The sequence below is a fragment of the Phalacrocorax carbo genome, chromosome Z, assembly GCF_963921805.1.
Source record: "Phalacrocorax carbo chromosome Z, bPhaCar2.1, whole genome shotgun sequence".
Taxonomy (NCBI): Eukaryota; Metazoa; Chordata; class Aves; order Suliformes; family Phalacrocoracidae; genus Phalacrocorax; species Phalacrocorax carbo.
Window position 1 is genome coordinate 54,821,402 of NC_087548.1, and position 10,016 is coordinate 54,831,417.

Genomic DNA, 10,016 nt, shown 5'->3' on the forward strand with positions numbered 1-10,016 from the left:
ACTGCTGGAGAACCCGCGTCCCAGTCCCAGGTCTGCCAAGGACTAAGAGGACAGCAGTAGTCTTCTCTACTCCTTCACCAGGGCAGGAGGCAGGAGAAATAAGGCTTTCCCATAGCCACACACCACACAAACGCCATTGACTAAGAGGTTCTCAGTTTCTGTGACTTCTACTCAGAAATGCTGATATTCCCCAATGAAAAGAGTGATGCAATACAGATGAAGAGGAAATCATTTGAAGTTCATTCCTCTGTCGTTCAAGGGTAAGGTTCTTGGGTGTGTTACATCATTAGATAAAAAAGCATCATAAATCACTGCCTTATGACTTTCAAGGTGCCATTCAAATACCTCACAGCTTTAAATGACGTAAACTGAAAAGCACCTTTCCCTTCTGAAGTACGATAGTGTCATTCTTGCTAAATGTATTGACTGACAATTGGTACAGCAGGGGCTCACATGCTCCCATGCACACATCTCAGGCACAGACATTAATGTCCCCCCATTTCACAAGTGAAAACAGGAGGCTGCTCAAAGCATGGAGGAGTCGAGGAGCCTCAGCTCCTCTGCCATGATGGGTAGCCGCCCCCAGGGGGAATAGTTTTCTCAGGGCCATTGTCAAGGGCTTGGCAGCAATACTGAGTTACAGCCTCTTTACCAAACCTTTCAGCGTCTTGTGGCCTTGGAAGCACAGGATGAATGAAGAGCTGGCTAAAATCTCTCCTGAATTTGGATTTTAACATACAGGTATCCGTTTGCCAAAGAGGCAGATCAGTTTTTGTGCCATCTCCTGGTTTCTGCACAATTGTATGGATGATGGTTACAGACTGATCAGTGAGCTGCTGGATATCACTCTCCAAGCCTAATTACCTGTTGCTACTCTGTACCAAAAGACCTTCCAGGCCCGAGTAAATGTGATGAAAAAGACACCTTTTCTGACCATCAAATAAAGAGGTGGACCTTTTGGTTGTTATTTTTTTTTAGTATTTACTACTAGGCATACTGTTGACATATTTATATACAAATCTAGTATTCGCTACTACTGAACAGGTCCATTTGCAGACATTGGCAGGTTTATTCATTTTAGTTGCAACATTTGTTTAAAGGTACAATATTTGTATTCTCATGCCAGCCTGCCAGCTCGTGGAGGGCAGAGATGAGCCCTTTCAGCACAGGAAGCCTGGATAGCCTGCCTTTTCAAAATAGGCAGAGAGGGTGGCATTTGCAGACATGAGGGGAATTCAGCTGTCTGGTGCTAAGGTCTTTGCACTTGAAGACACCTGTGTGGTATCTCCATGGTCCGATCCTGTTCTTCTCCTGGGTGGAAGGCAGGAGGAAGGGGGCTGTTCCCTTGAGGCAGCCAGTAGCCCCAGCCACATTTTGTAGTTTATTTAACCGCTGGTGTTATTGCCAGGATGCGTTCCAAAAACAAGAGGCACAGAGGGTATGTGAATATCCCTGAAGGTGTAAATCATGCGTGTAGTATTTTAAGCCTGGTTCCTTTTCTGTTCATGCAACCGAAGCAGCTCAACGCCAAAAATGGAGGAATAAATCTATAGGCTTTAACTTGTTGCAAAGCACAATGTAACAACAGAACATATGTCCTACAATACGTATCGCAGGCGGTAGGTGCTGCCTCCAGGCTGTTGCTCCAGATTACTCCAACAGCTCCTTACATGGCATACATCTCAAGGTGCTTTACAACAGCAATCCTGCTGGCACAGAGTAGTTCTGGATAAGCCAAGATGTCCATGCCAGCCCTGATGATGGATTTAAAAGCTAAAACCAGAAGCACAAATTACCAAAGCCAGAGGAATCTGTATGTGCATGCAGCCAAAGACCATTAGCCAGGCACCTGGCCTTAGCAAGCATTAGAGGACAGTTTCCATCTGTAACAGAAGGCGGAAACAGACTAAGAAGGGAAGGTTTATGTCAGAGCACCTCTCTGCACTCTGAAGAGGGGGCAGCTCTGAACGTGAGGCTGATTAGTGAGCCACAGAGGTAGAGAATAAGCCAAGGGCTTTCACATATAACTGCATTTCAGGTTTCTAGCTTTGCTTCTGCTGTGGGGGAAAAGGGTGGACTTCATTTTGTTGCTCTGGAAAAGGGAAAAGAACTGTGAAGTTTCTTCTAAGTTATCAAAGGTGATAAATTTTTATATTTTTTATTATGTAGGATTTTGTTTGGGTTTTTTTTATGCTTTAAACAGCTGATTTTCTCTGAAGCTGCAAGACCTAAGATAGGGTAAATTTTCCATCAGTAGGAAACTTCACTGTTTTCACCAGGGCATATTTCTCATCAGCAGAGGGCACTTACATAGCAAAGTGATTTATTTTACAGAGGGACCTAGAGGTTCCAGTAAACTCTCAGGATCCCAAAGTGTTACCACCTCTGTAAACTTGCAACTGGAATACACTTGACCCAAAAACCAAGCTTACATCCACTTCAGACTGAGCAACAAGCTGGAAACACTCACAATTGCGGTGTTGCCTCAAAGAGATAGTTACTAATGCCCTTTAAAGATACCACCACTGCACAACCTCTACTGCAGGAAATGAACATTAAGCATACCTCTGCCTACAGGGAGAGAAGGAGGAGACAGGCTGCAGTGTGCCCAAATACCATCCAAACTTCAGCAGGACATATTGCAGTTCTGTGCCTGCTGCCCCACCATGGGGAGCTACAGCCTCTCCTGTAATGACCAGTAAAACAACTGTAACATCAGCCCTGTTGCTGGTGTCCAAAATATGAGTACTTGCTTCCTCTTTGCTGCAGCCTTGTGCCTGCCAGTGTTGCTCCCCTCTTTACACTGTTCTGCTGTGTGCACTGAGACTACACAGCCTCTCCCATCTTGTTCTTATCATTTCTTGGCTTGACCTCTTCTTACACGTGGTCACTACGCTCAGTCCCCCACTTCAGGTTTCCCAGTTATTCAGAGTAGTCTGTCCTTTGAGCTAAAACCGCTTTCTGTGATTGATCCCTGTGCCCAGCACTGTCACCTCATCCTGACAAGGCCTATCTCTGAGCCACTTCCATTTCATTTTCTCGGCGTGCCATCAGCCTTTTTCTAAACTCACCTGAATGTGTATTTCTCTGAGCATCTTCCCAGCCTGGTTTAGTTGTCCTCATACACTTGTATTGAGATTCACTCTGCATCACCTGTTCCTATCTGAGTAGCCAAAAGCAAACTCTGAAATACTCCCTGTGGACCCCTTTCAGCCTCCATTTCCCCCTAACCAACAGACCCCGGCTTGCAGAAACCCTTGTGTGCCCTGGATCTTCCCTGATGAGAGGCTCAAGGATTTTCCTCAATAACCAATTCCAGAAACATGGATGGGCATTTTATGTTGTCTTTTGCCCCATGGCCCTCCTATCTCCTTGCTACTCTTTTTAATAACTGTACTCTCCATGTTCTCCATATTCCTTCCCAGGTTTCAGTCCTTGGCTGTTTCCACAGCTTGTTATAGACTCGGTAGCCCTTTTCTTCTTCCTCATTACTTTATTGTCTCTTCTGCTCTTCCTTCACTCTTGAAGTTAGAGTCAGTTTCTCCACTGCGCTTCTTTTCTGCTAAACAATCCTATTCTCTGCCTTTCTTTTCCCCCATTGTGGCCATGTTTCCCACAAATCATTTCACTCATCGGGGGTGCTGCCCTCTTTTTCCACAGGTGTCCGCAAACCTTTTCTTAGAGCGTCCCCTCTCCTTTTCATCATTTCCCCCTGACACTGCATGAGCAAACCTGCTTCTGAGTAGGTATGAGCACCTATATTGTGCTATTAGTGTTCCTTATTAAATTTTAATGTGCTCTGTCATTGTGTTGCCCTTAATTCCATGCCCAGAGTATCTGGGGACAATAGTTGCATAAGGAGTGCACATGGTAGAGTTTGAGTTTGATGATCTTCTTTGTTCTTCAGCTTCACAGGACATTTGACCAACTAAGTAATCTTCTTATTCAAGGTTCAGTGATTTGTGCTAAGAGCTTTGGATACAATCTGTCAATTGAAAGATAATAAAGTCATGTAGTTTTATTGCAGAAATTGCCATTGCCACTGTATTGTAATAATTTTTCTAACTCAGCCATCTCTCCATAAAGTTAAGAGGAAGAGAATCTCTGCATGTTTATAACATATACAAGGAGGATAAAGACAAGAAGGCACATGACCATGCAAGATCTAGTGGACTTACTCAAGGCTCAAGAACATTTCCAGTCTTCTGGCATGGCAAAGATACTTTTCCTCAAAGATGTCTCTCAAAGAACAACAGCCAGACTTTCCAAATCCCAAACTGACTTATGTGCTAGAGTGCAAGGGAAGGGCCGCCACTTTCGGAAACCTAGGACTTGTTCTGGAGCACTGGGCAATGCAGGGCCTCGCCTCTTACACGCTACCATTCAAGTGAAGTACCTCCAGTATAGGAGGTGCTGTTATACCTCCTCTAAACACTAGTCAATTAAACCAAACCAAACCAAACCAAACCCAACAAAAAAAAAACCCAAACAAAAAAAAACCCCTGGCTTTTATTTTAAAAGTTTGCAAGATTCTGCATTTGGGGAGAGGCTTGGGGTTTTTTTTTCACCAATAAAATAAAGCATTTACCTGAGAACTCACCTCAGGTTAATCTGAAGAGACACTTCCTGTGTCTTATCAATTTATGGAGCTTGAAAGCATTTCAGCAAGCTAACCCAGCATGCCTATTGATTATTGCTTGCTCAGACCTCACTACTATCTAAAGTAAAACTTTTTGTTTGTATGTGTGTTCATAACACCATCTCCTTTCTACAAGAAGCATTCAGATTCAAATCTCTGACTGTTTCCTGCAATTCACCAATAAAATACTTAAATTAATATGTTAATTTTAAAGTAATTCTTCAGAAAAATTAATAAGGGGAGAGCTGATGTTCTCTGGTCATGACAAGATGGAGCTAACCTTCTTGCCAAAATGCAAGCAGATTTTTCTGAGGGATGTCCAGAGTCTAAAGCATGTTGATCACCCTTCACACTGAACTGCAAACAGCACACATTCCCCTGTCCACAGTAGAGCATGGGATTTATACTTCATTATAAACATTTAACGATCCTGCTACAATTCAGATACCACCAGCAAGAAAATACAGCTCCAGCATAACCAGCTACTGCTCAAGCTGCGTTTTCTGCAGACCTAGGACCATCACTAAGCTGTGCTCCTGTGTTCCACTGCTGTATTTCTGTGTAAAAGCCAGGTTACATTAGAACAAGTATGCAGCTGAGGCTGTGCTCATGCACTTGCCTCAGCTGACCCACGTCCCTGTTGCCGCCATTCTGCACTTCCGTGGGGCTACTGCCAGCCAGGGGCAGGATGGCACTTGCCCCGGGTGGGCTGTAGGAGGTTCCCAGTACCCATTTCTTCAGCTCCTGAGGTCCCTCTGAAAGGCAGCCCTGCCCTCTGCTCCCCCAATTTTGTACCATCCCAAGACCCGCTGTGTGCCCTCTGCTACTTGTCCAGCTCCGACCACCTTGCCCACGGGCACCCACAAGGAGGCTGTGGCAGTTTCCCACCTGCTGGTTGCTGCACCAGGTGGGGCTGCAGGCAGGAATGGGGCCCTGGCAGTGCCTGGCATGGGGATTGAGAGCCCAGGTGGCAGTGTCATGCTCTGGTGCTGTCTAAACATCCCCGGCCAGCCACAGAGGGGAAGGAAAAGCCAGGGGAGTATGCTGAGCAAGAGCCCCGAGGTTTTGCACGCTAGCCCTCTGTGCGGCAAGAGACATTCCGTGTGCAGCTGGAGGAGCAGGTGAGACTTCAGGGGTAGAAGACCCTGGCCCAGGAGGGATGGGGGACGGGGCTCTGATCCTTGCTGGGCTCCCATGGCTCCAGGAGGAAAGCTTATTCTTGGATACAAACAGGTGGCATGAGAATATTACTTGGTAAATCAGATAAGCTGCAATCTTGTTATGCCAATGGATGAGTGGGCCAGAAAGGTTTGAGTGTAGCTGTCAATACAGCATCCTGTAAGGATAATGTCTAATCAAATTAGTCACTTGCAGCTTCCCTCCCCACAGCCTCTTGGTTAGGAGGAAAACATTGTTCCCATGAAGGAGGGGCAAAAGCATCTTCAGATCTAACATCCCCAAAGCTTGCCATAATCCATTCTGCTTTGCAGGTAGTACCTGCACCATCTACTTTGGACACAGTGCATAAACAGCTCTAACTGTACTTCTTTTGGTGCATTTTTTACCATGTCAGATGATTTTACTTCACAATTGGAATTTTTAGTAGCGTACATCCTAGGACTGGGGAGAGGCTGTGATGTGAGTTGTTGGGAGGGGAGGAATTTTATTCCCAGAGATTCCAGCTCATTTTCTCAGCCAAAAGCCAAGCCTGCTAGGCGGCTTAAGCATCTGAGGTTTCCATTTGAAACACTGTTTAAGGGACATCCACCAACACCCAACAAGGCAGAGTTCTTATGCCAACTCTGCAAATCAGTTTCAAAGCTATTAAAAACACATAGTGTGCAACCACACATGCTCAGATATTATGCTGTGTGACAGACTAGTGCAAGTTTCCTAATATAACAGCCTCATCCTCCTCCAAAATCCCCCATGGTCTGCCTAAGTCCAATCAAACAACATTATCCTGTTGCAAGCTTAGTCTGTGTCCACATCAGTTATCGTTGGTATGCCAGCAATGGCTTTCATGGTGGCACCTAAGTTTCCCTGAGGGTCTAGGGAACACCTGCAGCCTTTGCACCATGCTTTAAATTCTGGATACTTCAGCACACCACCCTTCTCCGAGGGGTTTGCTCTGGCACTGCTGGCTCCCTTTGCACAGATGATGTAGATATCCACCTGCCATTCCTATGTGGTTTCAATTGTACTGCAGTTATACAGCCCTGGCTTGGCTTAATGAATATTGCCTCAGTTTCTCCACTTCTGCAGCTATAAACCTCAGTACTTTAGGGCCTTTGTTCTTTCCCGTTGTTAAAGGGAAATCTTCTTGTTAGGTTTCAAATCTTGCATGCAGAGGAAGGAACTGAGCTTGGATCTTTCATATTTTGACCCTGGAGTGTCACAGTTGGACACTGCTTGTTTTTCTTATAAATGTTTCAGAACAAAAACATTTATCTTGAACTGAACAGAACATTTCATACCAAACAAAGTGCAAATATCTGGGAGGTTTGGATCCAAACCAGTGCCAGCTTCAATTCAATACGAATAGTTCGCTCATTTGTAATTTTTCGACTCCCAAATCACAATGCAAAAGCAGGAACAATTTGAATACCCCTTAATACAGCTATCCAACCTGTTTATGTCAGTTTATACAGGTGAAGCCATACAGCCTGGAAAACACCATATGTTACCAAGCCCAAAGGACCTTCTGTTCAGACGTAGGGTGTCCTGACTACTCCCTCTGACTGTACAGCTCTGTGCTGTGATATCCATCTCATACACAGCCTGATTCCTGGACATTGAAATAATTCATGGAAGTGGCTAGGAGCTCCCAGGAGACCTTCTCTCCTTCCACAGACCTGACCTGGCAGAAGGAAAGTCCACTAGATTGGAAAAACTGCCAGGTCACAGAATGCTAAATCATAAGAGGAGCCACACTTCACTTCAGACCTTCTTCAAAGTCCAGGTGATAGGAAACTTCATTCCTTTGGGATATCAGAATCCAAAATGTATTATCTCCGTGGCAGGTTTTTTAAATTGGTTTGACTTTACCCAGTCCTTTTTCCTCCCCATTATTGTGGGATGAAACAAGATTTGTACTTTACAGCACACTGAAAGGGCCAGGTTGATACAACAATGGAGGTCTTGGAAGGCAGAAGGATGCCTCCAGCTTTCATCATGCATTAATCATCAATAAAATTACTCCTATCTGGCAGGTTTACACTGCTGCAAATGAAGTTTTTCCTGGTGTTCCAACAAGGGTTTCCTCACATATAACTGGCCTGAGAGGCCATGGACAGTGGAAGGCTGGACCCACAGAAAAACGGGTTTCCCTCCTGCTCCAAGAAGTTGTTTGTCCATCACTTCTGACAAGAGGTGTTCATTGGGAAAAAGAATGGTGTCTCTGTTTCTAGCAGTATCTAAGATAAGGTTAGAGACATTTCTTCCCACTGTTGTGGAAGCCCTTTCAGTGCAGATCTGAAATTTCCTGTCCTACATGACTATGGAGAACAGGCTGTTCCCTTTTTCTTAGCAGTAGCCCTTTATACAACTGGGGGCTGTTTTGTTTAGAAAAGAGATGTCTCAAAAGAGAGATGACAAGCCTCAGTCTTTCCTCAGAGGTCATATTTTCCCACAGTCTTCCAGGTGCATATCTGTTTAGTACAACCTGACATAATCTGTTATACAATAGAAGGCTCATCCTAATGGATGCACACCCCCTTCTGCCTGGTAGTGTTGGCACATGTTCAGCCTGCGATAAGCCCAGAGAGTGACATCCCCATGAATTCACCAGGTGGCTGTTCTGCACATAAGTAGGGCTTTCCACACCCCTTGGTGAGTTCTAGTCATCCTGTCCTGTACACACTTGTCTGCAATTTAGGCTTAAGATGGTGCTGAAACACATTTGCAGACACCTGACCATGGCTCATATGCTGGCTTAATATGCATTTTTCCACCCATCAGTGGAAATACTGAGATGCTTTACATCTAAGACAGCCTCTGCAGAGAATCCTACTCAAGAAGTACTTATATTTCATTACTGAGTTACTGACAACATCTCTTCATCTTCCAAACAGATTTGCTACAACCTTTTAACTATTTCATCTAAGCCCTCAACTTAAGAGACAGAATATCTTGTGTGTCATTTCCTCATGAGTCAAGAGCTGTGACAGTCGCTACTTTCCTTCTGTCTACAGACTTCTTACTCTGGCATGGAGGAAATTATGCCGGTATGACACAGTTTGCTTTTGAAAAGACCACACTGGATTTACTTATCTCCTATAGTTATTTACAGAAAAGTGTTCCTGTATTTTCTTAGAAGCTAGATTTAAAGTTGTCTGCTGTGGAATTCTCCAGTTCTTGCTTTTTCCTGTTTTGCTGAAAGAATTGTTACGTCTACCTTTTCCTGTCATTTTGGGACCCCACAAGGTCCTCCGTTAATTGTCAGAAAAAGCCACTAACAGCTTAAAGGTTACTTCATACAACCCTCTAAGCACTCCAGTCCTTCAAGTAATTTCTGTGATATTCCTACTCTTCACAATATGATAACAGAAAATGCTCATTGCCCTTCATGTTCCTAATTTAATCTTATTTTGTATCCTGACCTTTCTGACTTTCCATTTTAACTAGTTTGTGGTATTTTTACACTCATCTTCAGTAACTTTGTCATGCTTACACATTTTCTGTCTGTCATTCTCTTGCTTAAGATTAACAAGAGTACATAATATAGAAAATGGCCTGGTTTTCCCAGTTTCAAACTCTCATTTCATGGTCTTGCTCACCTAAACTGACTCTCACCTTCACATTCTCAGCTAGTTCTTTCCCTTGCCTCCAGTCAAAATGAAAGAAAATTTTCTCTTGCTCTTTCTGCACCCTTTGTACCCAGAAAACTGCTGCAACATGCAAGAGCTTGCTGAACAGCCTGCAGGATGAAGCACTGCCATTCCTACAGATGTGAGGCAATTAAAATTCCCCACTACCACCAACTCCTGTGCTTGGGACAGTCCAGCTTGTTGCCCACAAAAAGGCTTCATCCACCCCCATTCTGGAGACCTGGAGCAGACCCCCATCATGCTAGTGCTGAGCAGGTCCTTGTCCCTCCATTAGAACATGGACATTGGAGGCAGTGTATGCATCCCTGGCACATGTCACCTCCTCCAAATCTTTTTTAGCAATAACTCTATTTTAATGTTCTGACTACAAGAATTACCAGAGCAAGTCTCTGACAACCTAGCATAAAGGCATGTAAGACATTGAACCCATTGGTGCAACAACTTTCCTACTGCATCTCCAGTGATCCAGGAAACTGAAAGAGGGAATAGGAGAAAATGGAATTATAAATAATAAATTTGTACGTCTTTGTCTCAGTTTCTACTGTTTT